The sequence below is a fragment of the Jaculus jaculus genome, chromosome 1 (assembly GCF_020740685.1).
Source record: "Jaculus jaculus isolate mJacJac1 chromosome 1, mJacJac1.mat.Y.cur, whole genome shotgun sequence".
NCBI classification, from domain to species: Eukaryota; Metazoa; Chordata; class Mammalia; order Rodentia; family Dipodidae; genus Jaculus; species Jaculus jaculus.
In genome coordinates this window covers 37,403,114-37,422,754 of record NC_059102.1, presented here as the reverse complement: position 1 = coordinate 37,422,754, position 19,641 = coordinate 37,403,114, and the positions used below count along the sequence as shown (strand labels likewise).

The window sequence follows — 19,641 nt, the reverse complement described above, 5'->3', positions numbered from 1 at the left end:
ACTAAAATAGAATGATCCTATGAGTGGACTCTCAATGAATGTAATAGTCATCTCTTGCAGTAGGATCACAGATTAATTTTCTTTTGAAGAATAGCTTCTAACCTTTCCATATTAGACATTTACAATGAGAAATTTTTTTAAAAAAGAATTAACATTCATATTTCTGTTGATAGATTTGTTAAGCTTGAACTAGTTCCTTTTAATCCCCTTTCAAAAGTATATTAAAGAATGGATCTATGTTCCTACATGTCTTTTCTATAACTCTATAAGTACCTCAATATTAGCATGTAAAATGTCCAATGTATCAATTCCTCCTCTAGTCCAAGTTTCCTTTGAATTCCAATAGTTGAGTCAAATACTCCAGTATCATTCTTGGACTCATCCTCAACCTTTACTCAGCATGCACACAATCCCAGCATTCAGGAAGCAGAGGTAGGAGGATTGCCATGAGTTCAAGGCCAACCTGAGACTACATAGTAAATTGTAGGTTAGTCTGAGTTAGAATGAGACCCTACCTCAAAAAACCAAAACAAACAAATAAACAAACAAAAAAACTCATATTTTATTCATTTTTCTTCTTAACAATCTAATGTTCCTCCTTATTCCTGTTTTAAATATGGAGGTATTCAAAGCACTACATTTTTCCTCATTGCTCTCCTTGTCCCTTGCAACTAGATAGAATGTTTTTTTAGACATTGCTTTAGGAAAAGTTTTCAATTAGCAATAATCATGCCTCGGATAGACCTCACTGGCTGATACCGCCACTGTGCAAAGCTTGGCATTATTTTGAAACATTGATTATAAACTTTACTGTATGAATATATTGCATATCGCATATTGGTCATATTTGCATTGGTTACACTGTTATATGCCTTCTTTCCTGCTCCCATCTACTGAGGGCACCCCTAAGTAAGGTTATTGGTATTCCCTGTGGAGAGAACAGACCAGTCAGGCTCTTTTAAAGTGCAAGTAGCATATTTTCCCTCTCACTGCTCTTAGGGTAGTGTCTTGCCGTCCAGTTTTCTCCCTCTACTCTCCAGCATCTTGATCTTTCTTCCCTGAAACTTCTTGAAGATGATTCTCATACCCTGCTTTCGATAGACTGCTTCCTTGGTCTGTGTATATCTTTCCTTGATTCCTGACCCCACTGGCTAACTCCTCCTCATTCCTTGTGCTTTCACCTAAATGAAGCTTCCCCCAGGGAAGCCTCTTTCTACTGAGTTTAGCTTTCTCCTGTACTCCATCCTAGGGGAGGCGTTGGTTTTCTCAGAGCTGGGCCAACAATATTCTTTAGTGTTTAAGGTAAACTCCACTCTCATTGCATTCTCTTGTTGAATTCAGGAAGCAATTTCATGAGGAGACACTATTACTTATATTCTTTTTGCTGAGGAAGACACTGAGGGCTAGAGACACCAAGTAGTTTACCCAAGCAGTACAGTTGTAGCTTCGGCTTGAAGCTAGTGATTAGACACATAGTAGGTGCTCAATAAATATTTGTTGAATGAATGAATGCATTAAAATTATGTAGAAAAAACCTCATTATTGCAGATCTTTAAATTCATAAAACATAAAGTTTTTTTTTTTTTTTTTTTTTTTTTTTTTTTTTTTTTACAATTAAAAGTGTCAGCCTGATCAAATAGATCACGTGTGAGCACACAGGCAGAGGAAAAACCATCTCGCCTCACTAATTACTGACTTCACTGGGATGCCTTAGCATTCAGAGCCACTGTGTTGGAGATGGAAATTGGCCACATCCTTTTCCTTCCACTGAATGCTTCTGTTAGAGTCACTAAAACTGGCTAAATTAGATGCTTCGGAAAGCAAGAGTTAAAGGCATTTCTCCTTGCTTGAATTGCCTCCAAAGCCATGTACTTGTCTTTGCTGCCATTTAAATACCTGAGCATTGACGGAGCCTCAGCCCAAGTGGGAAGGTCATTATTGAGACCTTCACAAAGGGGCCTGAGGTACAATGAGCCAACATGGGACAGATTTGACAATTAATTAGAGAAAAGAAACAGACTCCCCAAATCTCAACATTAAAGTGGATTTCAGCCTCCAAGAAAGGGAAGTAATAAGGGATCTCTTATTTTCACTGATTGCCAAGTTTTCTAGTTAGAGTTTCCCTGATTACTTGGGAAGTTCCTAATCCTGAGCACAGTTATGAAGTATGCAAGGAAACAAGTGAGGAATAGTGACATGTGGCAGAAACTGCAGTTCATGGGAGACTGAGGCAGGAGGATTCTGAGTTTGAGGCCAAACAGCTTTGGCTACATAGTGAAACCCTCTCTCATAAAACAAAACAAAACAAAATGAAACAAATGAGAGAACAAAGAAAACAACCAAAACCAGGGTAACAGGAATGATTCTCTCTGTAGAAACACAGAAAGCTGTGTTAGACTATATTACGTTTACCCTCAGCACTATTAACAATGTGGGTCTAGTTGATACTCAGTTATGGGAGGCTTTCATGTGCTTTAGTTTGGCCTAGACAACCAGATGCCACTATCATACCTTTCCCTAGTTGTAACACCAAGACTGCTTGCAGAGATTATAAATGTTCCCTGTGGAGCAAGGTCATACCCAACCATCTCGTTTGGAAAGCCACTAACCTAGAGAATGACAAATAGGAAATACTGGTGGATACCCTCTACAAACATCATAGAGTATCTCATAAATGGACATTTTGACATACCTCAGTATATACTTGTATTTTTCTGGAGTGGAGGAGGGGAGAAATTGCCTCCTTAAACTCAAATTTTATAAGCTGGTGATATACATGAATGTCTAATGTTCTGTTAAGGTTTATTTAAGAAAATTTTCTTCAAGTCATCCCACCTAACTAAAGTTTCCATGCATAAATGTTTGTATTGCCATTTTTGCCTTTGCAATGTGTTGGTTCCTTAGATTTATGGATGCTGTGTAAACTCCTTGACTAGGCAAAAACATGGCTTTTGTGGTCAGAACTCAGGATTCAAATTCCAGCTAAAGCTGTTGTTTTTACTTAGGTTTATTGTAAGTCACTCACCTGCACTGAGCTGCAAGTTCTAAACTAGAAAAAACCTTCCTTGTGGTCAACAGATGATCACATGAAGCCTGGGAAATGCCTGGCCCACTCCTGACAGGTGAAACTAGTTCCTGCTTGTAATTTTTTATTCCTCCAGTGTTGTTTGACTGTTACTCATGAAATGGGAGTGAGGAAAGTCAGCCCTCCCAGAGTTTAATGTCCCAAAATAGTCATTAAGCTCTCTTCAAAATTCAAAGCAGGAAGGTAAATAAGGTGAACAGGGAAGTCTCTTGAATATGATTCAGCTTTCTCCCAGGGTTGGTCAGAAGCAACTCGGAGGGTAGTGATAGAGAATTGGACTTGAGGAACACAGGATTTTTAGGCAGAGGGAAGGTGTGTAGATAGCTGGGGCTAAGTGCTTATTTTACTCAGAACATCTGTCTTTTTGCAAGCTATGATGTGGGTGTTAGTAACTGAAGTTAGTCTTGCATTCTAGTTTAGCTTGAGCACTTTCCAGGTGAGTCTGGCACACTGCAGGTACTTTCCTTCTAATCTTCAGAATTCTCTTTTGTAAAAAAATATATGTGCCTATCTACAAGTCAAAACAAGACAATATGAGACAAGGCAAGGCAATACAAGTGTCTCTTGAAGACAAGGCAGTATGTGTAAAGGGAATAGCCCATTGCGTGGAGTGAGTAGGCGTTTTATGTGTGTTCCTATGTATCATATTGGAATATATCCTTTTCTTCTTTAAATATATTTTTTAAATATTTTATATGTATTTATTTGATAGAGAAAAAGGGAGAGAGAGAGAGAGAAAAAGAGAGAGAGAATGGGTGTGCTAGGGCCTCCAGCCACTACAAATGAACTCCAGACATGTGTGCCTCTTGTGCATCTGGCTAACGTGGGCCCTGGGTAATCGAGCCAGGGTCCTTTGACTTTGCAGGCAAACACCTTAAGTGCTAAGCCAACTTTTTTTTTTTTGTTGTTGTGGCAGGGTCTTGCTCTAGCCCAGGCTGACCTGAAATTCACTATGTAATTTCAGGGTGGCCTCAAACTCACAGCAATCTTCCTACTTGTGCCTCCTGAGTGGTGAGATTAAAAGCATGCACCACCATGCTCAGCTCTGAATATGTTCTTGAAAGGATCAAAAAATAGGGAAAACATAGTTTAAGGCAGGTAAGACAGAATTCAACCAAGCTAAGTAATGAAAAGAGAATCAACAGAAGATAAAGTATCCATGGCAGGGGGGCGGGGACAGAAAAAGATAAAGAAAAGTGGGCACAAATACAAAGGTTAAAAGTGAAAAATTGTACTTTCATATAAAAGCTGGGGATAGGGCTGGAGAGATGGCTTAGCGGTTAAGCGCTTGCCTGTGAAGCCTAAGGACCCCGGTTCGAGGCTCGGTTCCCCAGGTCCCACATTAGCCAGATGCACAAGGGGGTGCACACGTCTGGAGTTCGTTTGCAGAGGCTGGAAGCCCTGGCGCGCCCATTCTCTCTCTCTCCCTCTATCTGTCTTTCTCTCTGTGTCTGTCGCTCTCAAATAAATAAAATAAAAAAATGAACAAAAATATTAAAAAAAAAATAAAAGCTGGGGATCAGTGACATGTGTTCCCCAAAGTGTTAGAGTCAGCTTATGGGCAAAGTTCTACAAATACATACAAATGAATGGATAATATCTAAAACAGCTTCCTGGGCTGGAGAGATGGCTTAGCGGTTAAGCGCTTGCCTGTGAAGCCTAAGGACCCCGGTTCGAGGCTCGGTTCCCCAGGTCCCACGTTAGCCAGATGCACAAGGGGGCGCACGCCTCTGGAGTTCGTTGGCAGAGGCTGGAAGCCCTGGCGCGCCCATTCTCTCTCTCTCCCTCTATCTGTCTTTCTCTCTTTCTCCCTGTGTCTGTCGCTCTCAAATAAATAAATAAAAATTAAAAAAAAATAAAAAAATAAAACAGCTTCCTGGCTAGATATCATCATCATCATCATCAGTAAACATTTGCTGTGTGCCTGTGATGTACTGGTCCAACAGAAATGACTAATATACAGTCTCATACCTTCAAGAACTCTGAGTTTAATTAGGCAAAATCCAGTCATGTTTCCAAGCAGAGTTTTAATGCTGTGAGATGCCATGTTTCCTCCTTTGGGTATTTACGGGCAGGTACGTGTGAACTCCTATGACTAAGTGGGTTCTTTCTTTAACCAAATACATTTTCCTGCTTTTAACAACTAAGTTTTATGCACCAAAAGAACTTGAGTAAGAAAGAAAAATTAGAGTACATTTAATGTGTTTAGGGAGGAGGTTATAACTGCTGTCTTATGGGCAGACTATAGCTGAGCCAGTGGAGAAATCTCTAGAGAGACAGTTGCAGAGACCTTTATCCAGAGTGGCATCCTGATAGCACCTTCCTCAGTCTCAGGATGGAAAATGAGTCTGAAATCAGTAAAGATCTGGCCCCATCTCAGTAGGTCAACACTAGCTTTCAGTGACTACAGAGGAGATGCTTTCTTGACAGCCAAGTACTCTGACAAGCTCAAGTAATCCAGAACACAAGCAAAGGTGGTCTTCACTCAGAGAGCTCCAGGAAAGCCTGTGGAACATTGTGTTGTTCACAAACTATTCTGCAGCTGCTTCAATTAAAGAATTAAATGATATCTGAGTAGCAGCAACATCTACAAGAGCCAAATTGGATGCCTTCTTGGAAAAGAAGCCACAGACCACATCTTTATTGTGCAGACACTCATTAACAAATATGTAAAAAATACCAGTTGGGGAAAGATGTTTTCCTGCCTTGAAGACTTTTAAAAAAGCATTTAATTCAATCTGGCATGCATGGCTGAACCTGAAATGGCTACAGTGTGTAACTGGTGGGAAAGCATGACCACAGGAGTTTATCAATATACCCTCTGCAGGGCACATATGCCCAGTGCTCAGTTGGCATTAGCAAGGTAAGGATATTTCCTTTCCATTTTTTGAACATCAGAGATAGACTTTCTACACTTGAGGTTCTTGTAAGTTCATGATCTTTCCCGAGGAAAAGAAACACTGCCTGTAGATAAGTAAGTCCATACTTCCATCTCTCCTTCACTACTGAGCAGAAGAAGCTACAATTTTATAGACTGAAAGGGCTATCTGTAGCGAGATTTAAAACCTGTATTTTCAGGAAGTGGTTCTAAATTTTATCCCACATCATTTTTAAAAAACACATTATGTGGCCTATTGTTTTATAGGATCTACTAAAGTCATCTAGCTTCTAGACTCTGATCTGCAAGGCCCAAAGGCAAGTGGATCCAGGTTTCAAGATGCATGATGCAAGGCAAGATCATCCTTTAAGAAGAAATTGTATGTATGAAGACTTTCAGGATATTTTCATTGACATAAGGATTTATATGATTTACAAATAAAATTTTAAATCTCCAAGGCGCTTGCTGCAACCTGAAGTCAGGGCATGAATAAGATAATAGTCTAGAGGGAAACAACGCCTTTGTTCCTCTTCACCTCCTGTAACCGAGGCTGATCCTTTGCTGCTTATGAAGAAGGAAATGTATGAGGTGTGCATTGCAGTTGCAGACTGAGGACCACAAGACCTATGGATTCAAACCGGCCTCCGTCTGGGAATCCTGAGAGGAGACAGAGGCAGTAGGGAGAAGAGGCAGAATGCTTGGATCTTGTCCTGGGTCTTATATACACGTATCAGCATGGTGACCATTTTTGTTGATACCAAGTAAAAAGGAGGCATGGTAATTAACTGGTAAACCCATAATTCCAAACTGGGTCATATCCAACAAAGAACATACTAGAAACAAAATCAATCAAAGGGGTCTTCCCTATCCCAGGAGTTTTCTGGGTTGTGGTGTAACTCTTTCTATATGTCTGCTGACATATGAGCAGAGACAGCAAACAGGTGCTTTTGTTTGGGCACAGCATACCAGCATTAAAAAGATTTATTGAGTTTTCAGTCATCATCTGTTCTTACCATTCAGGAAGTAACTATAGGTTAATGACAGGGACATTTTGGAGTAAGTATTTTGCCAATAAAGTTCTTATCCTTAATAAGTGCAAATCGGGAGCCACAATATGGGCTCAGTACTTAGCTCTGATATTTTCACATAAAGTGACAAAAATATTGAAAATCAATCATTACATGACTAAAGAGTTTCATCTATAGGCTTTAAAGACTTTGTGTAAAGAAATATCAGTTGATAGAGAAATGGAAAAGAAGAGTAAATTTGTCATAGAAACACATATGAAACAGAATGTAAGTTATTTGAAATGTGTAAGATTTTCAAAGTTCAAAGGAAAGTCCAATTTTAGAAATCTGTAGGCTGGAAAATAGCTTGTTGAATCTGGAATGATGACATTACTAGAAATCCATTATATAATTTGATGATTCTGACATTAACAAAAGCATAATGATATGTACAGAGTACACTATCCACATAATGTGAGCTGGGTGGAAAATTTTATCCCAGCTTTGCTATCATTACCATTCTACAAGCACACACCTTTAGCCACTGAGCTATATTCCTAGTCCCTTCTCACCAATGTTCTGAAGTTTTCAGAGCCAGCAATTGCATTGAAAGTATAAGTGGGGGTTGGAGGGATGGCTTAGTGAGTAAAGTGTTCACTATACGAACATGAAGACTTTAGTTTGGATCTCTATCCATCATATAACAATGCTAGGTGTGGTGGTGCATGCCATAATCCAAATGCTGGGGAGGCAGAGACAGGAGGACCTTTAGGGCTCACTGGCTATCTATTCTAGCCAACTAGGAGAGCTCTAGATTTACTCTGAGATGAGACACTATATCAAAAAATAAGGTGGAGAGTGGCCAGAAAAGCTATTGAATATTGACCTCTGGTTTCCATAGGCATGTGCACACAAATGTATATGTTGCTGTACATACACATGTACCTATATATATATGAATATCCATGTATACATACATGAATATCACAGACATAAAACTCTCTTGTATTATTAAGAATTAAAGTTTAGGGCTTGCAAAAGCCCAGTGGTCTGGGTTCAATTCCCAGTACCCACTTTAAAGCCAGATTTACAAAGGGGCACATGCATCCAGAGTTCCTCTGCAGTGGCAGGAGGCCCTGGTGCACTTATACTCATCTCTTTCTACCTCTTTTCTCTCTGTCTCTTTCTCAAGTAAATAAATGAATAAATAAGAATTAAAGTTTAAATAGCATATAGATTTAATACCTGATCTTTCACTTCTGCATCATGTAAGTTTCCTTATCAATTCTCATGAGAAAATGGCAAATCCTACTCCTATCTTTTCTACCTCCTTAGCCAAAGATAGTTAAAAAAAAAAATTCAGATGTTCTTTCCATAAATGGGATGAGAACGCCTAAAAGGTTAGGGTCCTTTTATAATGTAATGAGCTTCTTTGGACTGAGCCAGTGGTTCTGTTTGTGCTTTCTGTCTCCCTGGTATCTATTCCTTAATCCTTTTTTAAAAGATGGCTAAAAAAAGTTATGCCCATCAAAAAGCCTTCTAAACGTCTATGTTTATCCCTTCTGATCCATGCTGCTCTCACTCTAGGCTAGAGAATCTGCTTTTTACACATAGCAGCAATACTTGGGAGACCCAAGACCCATCAGCATGACAAGAAAAGAAAGCAAACTGCCTAGCATGAGACAAGTTATCTCTATCACTTCTGCCAGGGCCCAGGAGATGTTACAGAGGAAATAGCAAACTAATACGAGTGCTCTTTTCACAGCTAGCCTGAGAATTTCCAACATGGAGATGTTGGTACACATTGAAGATTCTCAAAACTCATAAAAACAGACAATTTGAGGTTCTGAAAGCTAAATACTAAAGAAGACTTTTCACATACCCTCCAAAGCTCAGAGAACATTGTGGAAGAGGATGCAGAAAGAATGTAAGAGACACAGAGTGGGAGAAGGTGTACTCCTTGGCATTGTCCCCACCACAGAGTTTGACAGGTATATTCACGACCCCACAGTGATTACTGGTAACCTCACTGAGGAGGACCATAATAGAATGGGGGCAGGAGAGAGGGTACATAGAGTATAACCCCATGTGAATATGACCAAATTGCAATTAACTTTATAAATTAAAGTTTTTGATAAAAAGATTAAAGAAAAAAATCAAAAAACAGAAAGCTCAAACATCTAAAAGTGGAATAAAAACAGTTGAGGTAGATTTTTATTGTGTTTTCACTGTTCTGGTAGGAACAATGCACATGTGTGTGTACAATACAAATTACATAACTGATAATTCTACATAATACTCAAAAATTCATTAACTTAAATGCACATTACAAAGCTGAATGATAATCTGTGCTATTTAAGTTTTAATTTTATTCACTTAGACCATTAAATTGCAAATAAAATACCATAACAATCTGAGAGAGACTGAAGAAAAGGACAAGGATTCACCTTTTATTTCCTTGATGGCATTTTTTGAAGTGATACATTTTCATTGCTATTGAATCTTTACTTTTAAAAACCTTATGCTAGCATCATATCTTCTTTTTATTTATTTTGTGGGCATATACTATCACATAGACTAGAATACTTAAAAACTAGAAGAGAGACTTATACATCACCTAATGATAAGACAGCTTAAGAGAGATCCAAAGTAGCTTTTATTAATATACAAGGAGAGAAGCTTTACTATATTTTTATTTGTTATTATTATTTTGATACAGGGGTTTACTATGTATCTCAGGCTAGCCTGGAACTAGTGATCCTTCCATCTCAACTCCCTTAGTGCAAGGATCATAGGCTTGCATCACCATGCCTGGCTGGAAAATCCTTTAATGGGATAGAAGATGGCAGCTGGTGGTTACAGGAAATTGAAGAATTTGCCCTGAATTTGATAGGTGAATAATGTCTCTCATGGCATATAGCAATCATATTATTAGATGTGTCAGAACAACTTTGATGTAGGTTTTAGTTTGATTACAATACCAACGTCTATATTAAATTAAAGTGAAAGCCAAGCAGACCCATATGCTGCTGGAGTAGCCTTCATCTAAGTGTGTGGCCTTTGGTTCTCAGAGGAGCAGAAGTGAAACACAATAGTGGGGTGAGGTGGGGGCCAGGCAGAGTCAGAAGGGTGAGACTGGTCGCAAGACTTCCAGTATTTCACCGCCTTAAAAGATTTCAGAAATTTAACCGTATGAGCATAGTAGTTTTTGATAGCTTTCAATAGCAGTATTGAATAATGCTCCAACTTCAATTGTTAATGTAATCAAAATGCAATAATCAAAAACTTAAGTTGAAACATTTAATCATGATGACAATTCTCTAGTAACAATACCCATCCTATATACTAGACATTTCTATATATGTTCAAAGAAAAAATTACATGAAAGGTTTATCTAAGAATTCATTGTCTAAGATTTATTTCCCAGCATTACACAAACCCTAGTTATTCCACAGAACAATATTTTATGACAGTTGCCATCATTCCTCAGAAAAGAAGTCCATATTCCCAGAAGCACAGCAATGTATTTCACTTAAGGACCTGGGTGTGGGCAGAGTAGGAAGAAGACTGGGCATGACAGTGGATGGACACCTTAGTCACCAGCGCTGTGGTTAGAAATCAGGTCCAGATAAACTTTTAGTTTTACTGAAATTGGTGTTTGCACAGCTACATAGCAATCTACAACTTTATTGTGGCTGTAAAAATAGATGTATGTGTAAATCATTTATACAGATGCTGTTTCTCTGATAGCACTGTAACAGATTTATCAGCACAACTTTAACATAGGGTTTTATAATAACCCAAACTTCTGTATTAAATTAAGTCCTATAATGTAAACTTTAACACTAGTCCTGGGGAGTCCATCTCGTTCACATTTGTTTGGTTCAGATTTCACTGTTTGAGCTCATGCAGCATGGCCATCTGCTCACAACTCTGAAAATAAATACAGAGAACACTGTTTCTAAGGACCCGAGGCTAAAAGGCAGATATGGTCATCATTAAGTTTGCAGATGACACTAACTGGAAGAAGCATGGGGTGGGAATTCCAAGTGGGAATAAATGCAGGATCGAGGTCTGGAGAGAACATCTTAACCCTAAAATAAGTTATGGGGAAGGACTAATTTGGTGTGTCCATTATTATATTAGGATCAGGACCCACTGGAGTTGAGAGGAATGAAGCTGGTATAAATTTCTGGTAGAGAATATTATGGGTCCAACTATGCATATATCAACTCAAATTCTTTGCAAAGATTTTTAGCAGTCCACCCTTGCTTGGAGAGAGTTCTAAACTCCCCTACCCCTAGGGGAGCACAATGTATTCTGGAATTTGTAGTGTTGATGTGATTATCCTGGTGGGGATGTCACATAAATGGGAGCAAAATGTAAGAGGAACCTTTGGTTTCATTGTTACGGTCGACCTTGCCAGTTCAATCCTTCATGTCCTTTATTTCTATCTCTTACTGTGTCTTTCATCTACGCCCCCTGCCTTCTTCTTGCCATTACTCAGCCAAGCCAGTAACATCTTGCTTTGCTTTCTGTTCTGACTCCTCCAGATCCTTTCCTTTCTAAGCTCCCGGGTTGCTTATCTGAGGCTTTTATAGATGGAAACTGTGGCACTATTTTTTTTTTTTCTGTTCTGTGTATTTCTCACTTACATTTTCTATGCCTTGGAAAAGAACTCCAAATTTCATATCATCTACATTTCATTAAACATATATCTTAGATTCACAATGATGATGTGGGAAGCAACAACTGAGAGTTCCTCATCCCTGAAGGGCTCCCCAGCAAGGCACCCTCTGCTCAGCCAGAGTCACTCCTCATTTTCCTGGGTCTGCCTTCTCCCAGTCAGCTTTTAGCTCATTTGACTGGCTTAAATTCAAACACACTTAAGCTTTGAAAGCTGAGCTTTATAATTCAAGATGCTTATATTCTCCGAGTTATATCATTTTATCAAAAAAGCATATGATCCAAGTTTTACAGGGCATTTCTGGAGGCAGGGCTGAAGTTCCAGGAAAGAGTATGGGAGCAAGAGCATGGTTTGCACTTTGATCAGCCCTCATTCTCCAGGCCACATGGTGATTCCATCAGTGAAGTGAAGTGTGTGCAGATCAAACCATGAGAGCCAGTGGAGAACAGACACCCAATTAGTTATAATAACCTTTGACTGGTAAGTGAAAGGAAAGAACTACAGAAACATGGACACCCAGAATGAATCTTGGGACCAAACCACTGTGTTTCCTATTTGATGTGGGAGCTGGAAGGGCAGCAGTCCTCTTGAGAGATATGCAGTGCCTTCGTTAGAACACGGGGAGCCACCTGACTGGGCTACTATGGCCCCAAATGGGCTTTACAGTTACTGCAAATGAAAAGGTAGACCATATATTTTAAAGAGATAAAGCCATATGAGTCTGACAGCTCTATCCCACTCAGCAAAATTCAGTTGTCTCTAGCCAAACCACTCCAATTTTTCTGACAGAGACTTACTTGCACAGTGGGAAGGCACTGTGAAAAATCAGTGGTAGTAACTGAGAACCACTTATTTTACACCCTGGACTCATTTATAAAATTTTCATGTTCATTTTGGGCAAGATAGATCACTTTTAATTTTTAAATTTGTTTTTCAGTTAGCTTACAGTTTCAGGTGCTTGCGCCCCCCCCCCCCCACCGCCCCCGACACATCCAAATCTTTTGTTCAGCCAGCATGCACATAGCAGCAGCCTCACAAAAGATGAATTACACAAAAACTTCTGCATTATACCTCCTTAAATTGCATTCAAATTTTGTTTTTGAAACTTCTAAGTTACAACACTACAATCCAGTTAATGTTTTAATTTTTGTTGTGTTGAAACAGGCTAATGTGAATTAGTAGTAGTGATATCTGCCAACACTTATAATACTCCACTGTGGTGTGGATATGATTTGTCCCACAAAAAGGTTCATGTGCTAGAGGCTTGGTTCCCAATGTAGATGGGGCCAAGTGGAAGATAACTAGGTCATGGGGTCCTGTTTTTCCTATGCTATTTCTCAGGAATTGGACTGGTCTTGTGTGACCAGTCTACTTCTCAAGAAACCAGGTTATAATAAAGGGGCAGGCCACTCTACATGCTTGGCCTCTTCTGTACATGGTTGGTCTATTTTACTACTTTCCTACCATGATGTGATACAGCTAAGGAGCCCTCACTGGGTCACTGGTGCCATGGTGTTTAGAATCTCCAGTTCCCAGAAACACGTGCCAAAATCTCTTTATATGTTACTCATCCTTAGGTATTTTGGTATGACAGGACAGAATGGACTAGTACATATCTTTTACTCAATGATTCTACTTAGAAATATTTTTGCTATAAATTTTTGAAACTAGGCAAAGATACCTTTATCTACCTATTATTTCCCTTTTTTTTTTTTTGTACCAAGCAGCTGAATGTAGCTGGAGAAAAGCACACAATCAGACAGACAGGTTTTGCTTTAATGTGATCTCAAATGTCAACTATAGTCTCAATATTACTAGTAATTCTGTGATGTTTCTCTATCAAACTTGCCTTTTCTAATCTCTGAGATGATCATTTGACACAGTTCTCTTTATCCTCCAAATCTCATTTGTACTCATTTCTTTTCTTCTAAGCCAATACCTTATATATTGCAAAAAGTGCTATTGGCCATGGCTTGGGACCCCCTCCCTTGCTTCCCACTGCCCACTCAATGCATGTGTGCCTCTGTACCCTTTCTTCCTGCACAAGTGTGAAAGGCTGCTTCTCATAAATAAGGATAAGCTCTTTGTCATCTCATACTGTTGCTTTTCTGCCTGTAACTTCTATTTTTCTTTTGTACATATGTATGAGCATACATGTGTGTATAGAGTATGTGTGGTGTGGTGTATTATGTATGATGTTTGTATTATGTATGCATTATATATGCGTGTGTGTGATGCGTGCACTGTGCATGTGCCTATGGAGGCCAGTGAAGAACTTACACTCTAGCTCAACTGTGTACAGGGTCTCTTTCTTTCTCAACCCACAGGGCTGATTTTGAACCCCTATGATCCTCTGGTCTCTGTTCTTTAGAGACTGGGGTTACAGATGTGCACAGCCACTCCAGACTTTTTACATAGGTTATGGGGAAATGAACTCAAGTGGTCTCAGGACTTTGCAGGCCACATGCTTAAGCAACAAGAACTCTTAGCTGCTGAGCCATATCCTCAGCTGTTTTAGTTACCTTATCATTGCTGGAATAAACATCTGGCCAGAAGCAGCTTATGGGAGGAAAGTGTTTATTTCAGGCTTACAAATTCCAGGGAAGCTCCATCAATGGTGGGAGAAGTCGGCTCACTTTAGCATCCACAGCAGAGAAAAATAGCTGGCAGCAGCAGCAAGCACCAACAGCCAGAGCTCAAACTGGCTCTCTACACACCTAATATGGCTGGAGTGAAGATCTGTGCTAAGTGGCAAGCCCCCTTGCAACAGAGATCTGCTTGCTGGGAACTTAAGTAGGCAGTTTATTTCTTTTTTAAGAGAATATTTTATTTATTTATTTGAGAGAAAGAGGCAGAAGAGCGAGAGCGAGAGCAAGTGAGTGAGCAAGCGAGCAAGCGAGAGAGAGAGAGAGAGAGAGAGAGAGAGAGAGAGAGAGAGAGAGAGAGAGAGAACAGGCACACCAAGGTCTCTAGCTACTGCAAATGAAGTACAGATGCATGCATTAGTAAATTGAACCTGGGTCCTTAGGCTTCATAGGCAAGCACCCTAAACACTAAGCTATCTCTCCAGCTCAGGCAGTTTAGTTTTAATCAAAAAAAATCCCCGAGTCTGTGGGGTCATACATTCAAATGCCACAACAGCCCACTTATTGTTATGGAGAGTTAAATATACTAACACATTTGTATGTCCAACACAAAGATTTCCTTTGAGCTCTAGACTTGTGCATGCCTGAATGGATGTCTCATAAGCATCTGAAACTTCACACATTCAAAATGAACCACTGATTCATCCTTCCCCCACAAACTTATTTTCCATTTCTTCCCATGTCTTACTTATGACAGTAAATGCCCACTCACTCATTAGTTAACCAGGTCTTTCTTTCTTTAATCCTCACATCTTATTATGTGTGTTGGTTTTACTTACTAAATATATCTTGAAATGGACTATCTTATGTAGCCATTAGCTTTTCCTACACCATCAACTTGACTGGATTCTAAAACAGTTTCCCATCTAGCTTCAATCTACTCTTGCTTCATTTCTACCTCTTCTCCACAGAGTAGCTGAATAATTTTCATTATCTATGATCACATTACTCTTCTGACCAAAAAATGTCTAGTGGTTTCCCATAGCAGTTCAGACAACATTCAAGTTCCTTACAAGCTCCTGTATGATCAGTCTCTGCTGGTTTCTCCATGGTCATTTTGTACTGCTTTCCCCTAATTTATCACCTTTCAGTCACACTGTCTTCTTTTCAGTTCCTTGGAAATGCTAAGTACTTGTTCATCAAGGGATTTGCCACATGCTTGGAATGTCCTTCCATTCTTTTGGCCCACTGCTCAAAACCTCTGCGGTCCAGGTAAGGATTTTCTATTATATTACATACACACTTTATTTCCCTTTATAGCACTTACAATTATGCATAATCATATATTTACCTTTTCATTTATTGCCACTTTCTGCTGATAGCTTTTTAAGAACCACAAGGAAGGTTCATTACTCAGATAGTACACCTAGTCCACTTGTGATAGTTAACATGTTGTCAATATGATCTGTTTAGTAATCCACAGAAATCCCTTTTGGGTGGGTCCTTGAGGTTGCTTCCAAGAAGGATTAATTGAAGGAGGAAGCCCTTCCCTCAGGGTGGAGGCCCTGCTCAGAGGGGGACTTCATATAAGGAAGCTCTGGGTGAAAAAAGCCCTTCCTTCTTCCCATTTGGCTGCCATAGCTCCTTGCTACCTTCCAGTGTGGATTGAAGACCAGCGTGGACTGAAGACCAGCATCAACTGAAGACCCATGTGGATTGAAACCCAGCGCCTCCTCAGGAACCCTACAGGCCTTACAGCACCATCTGCAGTGCCAGATGGGGACTGCTGAGGCATCTGGCCATGTGGACTGAGCAGCTACCAGGTTCCTTGATTCTTGGGCCTGCAATTGCTATTGGACTACCGTAAGCGAATCCAATAAATTCTCTTTTTGAAATAATTCGTTCTAGCAGGTCTGTTCCTCTACAGAACCCTGACTAGTACATCATGGAAAAGGAAATCCATAAACACTGATTAATATTTGAGAAAAATGAGTGGATATGATGTTTATTATACTAGTATTATAACAGAAACACTATAAACAACTAACATGGCTAATAACTGAAAGATCATATAAACCATCACACGGCCTTAGAATTTGCATAGATATAAATGATATAGAAAGGTGCCTAATATAAATTAAGCAAAAAAAAGAAAACTGCAGGGGCCAGAGAGATAGTGACATAGTTTAGCATGAAGACCTGACTATGATCTCCAGTACTCACATTTTAAAAAAGCTGAATATGGTGTCATGTAATGCAGTCCTACTACTATGGAGGTAGAGATAGGCAGAGGACTGGGGCTTACTGCCCAGCCAGTTTGGCCTACTTGGTGAGTTCCAGGCCAATGAGAGACCACGCCTCATAAAAAAGGTAGACAGCACTTGAGGAAAGACAACTGAGGTTGTCTTCTGGCTTCCACATGCATGTACACACATGTGTATGCACATCATACACACGAACACACGCACACACCTCACATGCTGTACACACATGCACACACACACCAAATGACAGCAAACTGGATAATATAACATCAAGAAAGTTTATGCCATAAATAGTTACAGAATTCTCTGTTGGAGTGTTTAGATGATTGGAGTCATCCCTGGTTCTAATGACTACAATTTCTTGATCCTTACCCATTGTCAGGGTTTTATGTGACTGGCCAAACCTGGAGATCAAGTTAGTGCCCATGGACACTTCTTTTGATTTCCTTTGACTATTTCACTTGTGTGTACAGACTGCCATAATGGTGTCTATGTGTGGGGTATGAGGGAAGTGGGGTTTGTGCTCTTGTTCAGAGGCACTAAGTCCAGCCAGATCTACTTCAGTTCACTATGTGTTCCTTCTTCACATACTCTACTGGTTCTCAAACTTTAACACACATACAGGATCCCATGGAGGTATCACATGGAGGGCTTAAGCCCCAGATTTCTGGGTTCTATTTCATGGATTCTGATTCAGTAAAATTGGGGTGGTCTGAGAATGTGCATTTCTATCAAGTTCCTAGTGAGCCACAGGTCTGTGGCTCTGCTTTGAGAATTGTCACTTCAGTGGAGTAATTTTGATTTTTCTTTCTTCATTTACAAAGGATCTTGTGGCAAGTCTCATGAGGCTATAAAGGAAAGCATCCATCCTTTTTGTTAGCTCTCAGGCCAAAAGCCTTTGATTTTGCTGCCTACAAGCCCTCCAAAGCTCTGCTTTAGAAAAGTGATGAATAGCTGTTTGGAATGTCTCTACTTTGCCTCAGGCAGGTTCCAGGGTTCCAGCTCCAAGGTTCCAGCTCCAAGCCTACAATGTATATACAGTATTAGTATACATCGCATCCCCAGCTCCTCACAGATATCATGCCCTCAGCACAGGGTGACCCACTGGGGAGTGAGCAAAGGCACTATCTAGTGAGGCAAATTGCAAAAAAAGGGGTCTGGGCCTAGTGGAGAAGGGTCATGATATGTTAATTTCTTCTTTTTGCCCTATATCATCCCCTCTTCCCAATATTACTAAATATTGTAGTGCCAGGCAACACACAATGGAACAAGTTTCAGCTTTAATTAAAAATTCTTTATCTGGGGGATGGAGAGATGGCTTAGCAGTTAAGTGCTTGCCTGTGAAGCCTAAGGACCCTGGTTCGAGGCTCTATTCCCCAGGACCCACGTTAGCCAGATGCACAAGGGGATGCATGCATCTGGAGATCGTTTGCAGGGGCTGGAGGCCCTGGCGCACCCATTCTCTCTCTATCTGCTGTTTTCTCTGTCTGTTGCTCTCAAATACATAAATACAAATAAACAAATAAATTAAAAATTCCTTATCTGGACTTCAGAAGAGACATTTAAAAATGTTTTTTTAGGGCTGGAGAGATGGCTTAGCGGTTAAGCACTTGCCTATGAAGCCTAAGGATGCTGGTTCTAGGCTCAGTTCCCCAGGTCCCACATTAGCCAGATGCACAAGGGGGCGCACACGTCTGGAGTTCGTTTGCAGAGGCTGGAAGCCCTGGCGCGCCCATTCTCTCTCTCTCCCTCTATCTGTCTTTCTCTCTGTGTCTGTCGCTCTCAAATAAATAAATAAAATAATTAAAAAAAATAAGTATATTAAAAAATGCTTTTTTATACTTAAACCTGTACTTATAAAATTTGCATCTGTGTGCATATGTATGTATGGGAGCACCGGGGTCTTTTGCTACTGCAAATGAATGGCTCTACATGGGTGACTAGAGAATTGAATCCTGGCCAGCAGGCTCTGCAAGCAAGTACCTTTAAGCCCCCACTTTAAAATGTTTTTTTAAAATATATTTTATTTATTTATTTGAGAGAGAGAAAGAGAAAGAGGGAGAGAGAGAAAGAGAGAGAATGAATGGGAGCACCAGGGCCTCCAACCACTGCAAATGTAACTCCAGATGCATGTGCCCCTTGTGCATCTGGCTTATGTGGGTCCTGGAGAGTCAAACTGGTATTCTTTGGCTTTGCAGGCAAATGCTTTAACTGCTAAGTCAACTCTCCAGCCCACTTTAAAACACTTTTTATTGACAATTCACACACATACATTTGTTTATCTTTCTATCTATTTATTTAGTTAGTTAGTTTTGGGTTTTCGAGGTAGGGTTTCACTGTAGCCCAGGCTGACCTGGAATTCCCTATGCAGTCTCAGGGTGACCTCGAACTCTCAGCAATCCTCCTACCTCTGCCTCCTGAGTGCTGGGATCAAAGGTGTGTATCACCATGCCCAGCTACACACATACATTTTTTTGATAATAATCCCCTCCAGTTGCCTTCTCTTGTCCCTCCTCTCCTGTCCCCTTCCACTAAACCCAGAAAGGTCTTTGTAAAGACATTTCATGTGCAATATTTGCCTTTTCAGCCAGGTAGATCTGTAATCTGTTTCTGTGGTGGACCATCCTCGTGTAGGTAGGTGAGAGCTTGGAGAGGAAAACTCTTTCTTGTATGTTGTGTCTACTATTTCTTCAATACATCACCCAAATTGTTTATGTGGTAAAAAGCTTCAAAAGTAAAAAGGTACACCAGGTCCCAAGGATAATTTACAATGCAAATGAACATGACAGAAGCCTTGAACTACGTCTGTTATAAAGGGGGAATGAAATAGCAAGCTCACCAACTTCTGATGGCTTAGGTCTGAATTCTGCCTCAGCTCTTTGTCTAATTGTACTTATCTGATAAAAGGAGATATAAAATAGCCTATAAAGAGGGCATTAATATATATTTTGAGCAAAGAATTAATATTACTCACAATCTTGGGGTCTCATTTCTTTATCTATAATACCAAAAAAGAGGAACAATGATAGCGGTACATTCTTTCCATTTCTAATTGGCTGATTATAGTCTGTCATTTTTCCTTTTAAAGGGTGCTAAATGGAAAGCAATTTTTCTCTCTGTCTCTGTCTCTGTCTC

General features: G+C 39.9%; 1 protein-coding gene and 1 pseudogene across 2 annotated transcripts in view; both read right to left on the bottom strand.

Annotated features, from left to right (window-relative positions):
- Hpse2 (heparanase 2 (inactive)) overlaps positions 1 to 19,641 on the bottom strand; it is an 814,466-nt gene that overhangs the window by 47,162 nt on the left and 747,663 nt on the right. The window lies entirely within an intron of this gene.
- On the bottom strand, positions 670 to 776 carry LOC123458075 (annotated as a pseudogene).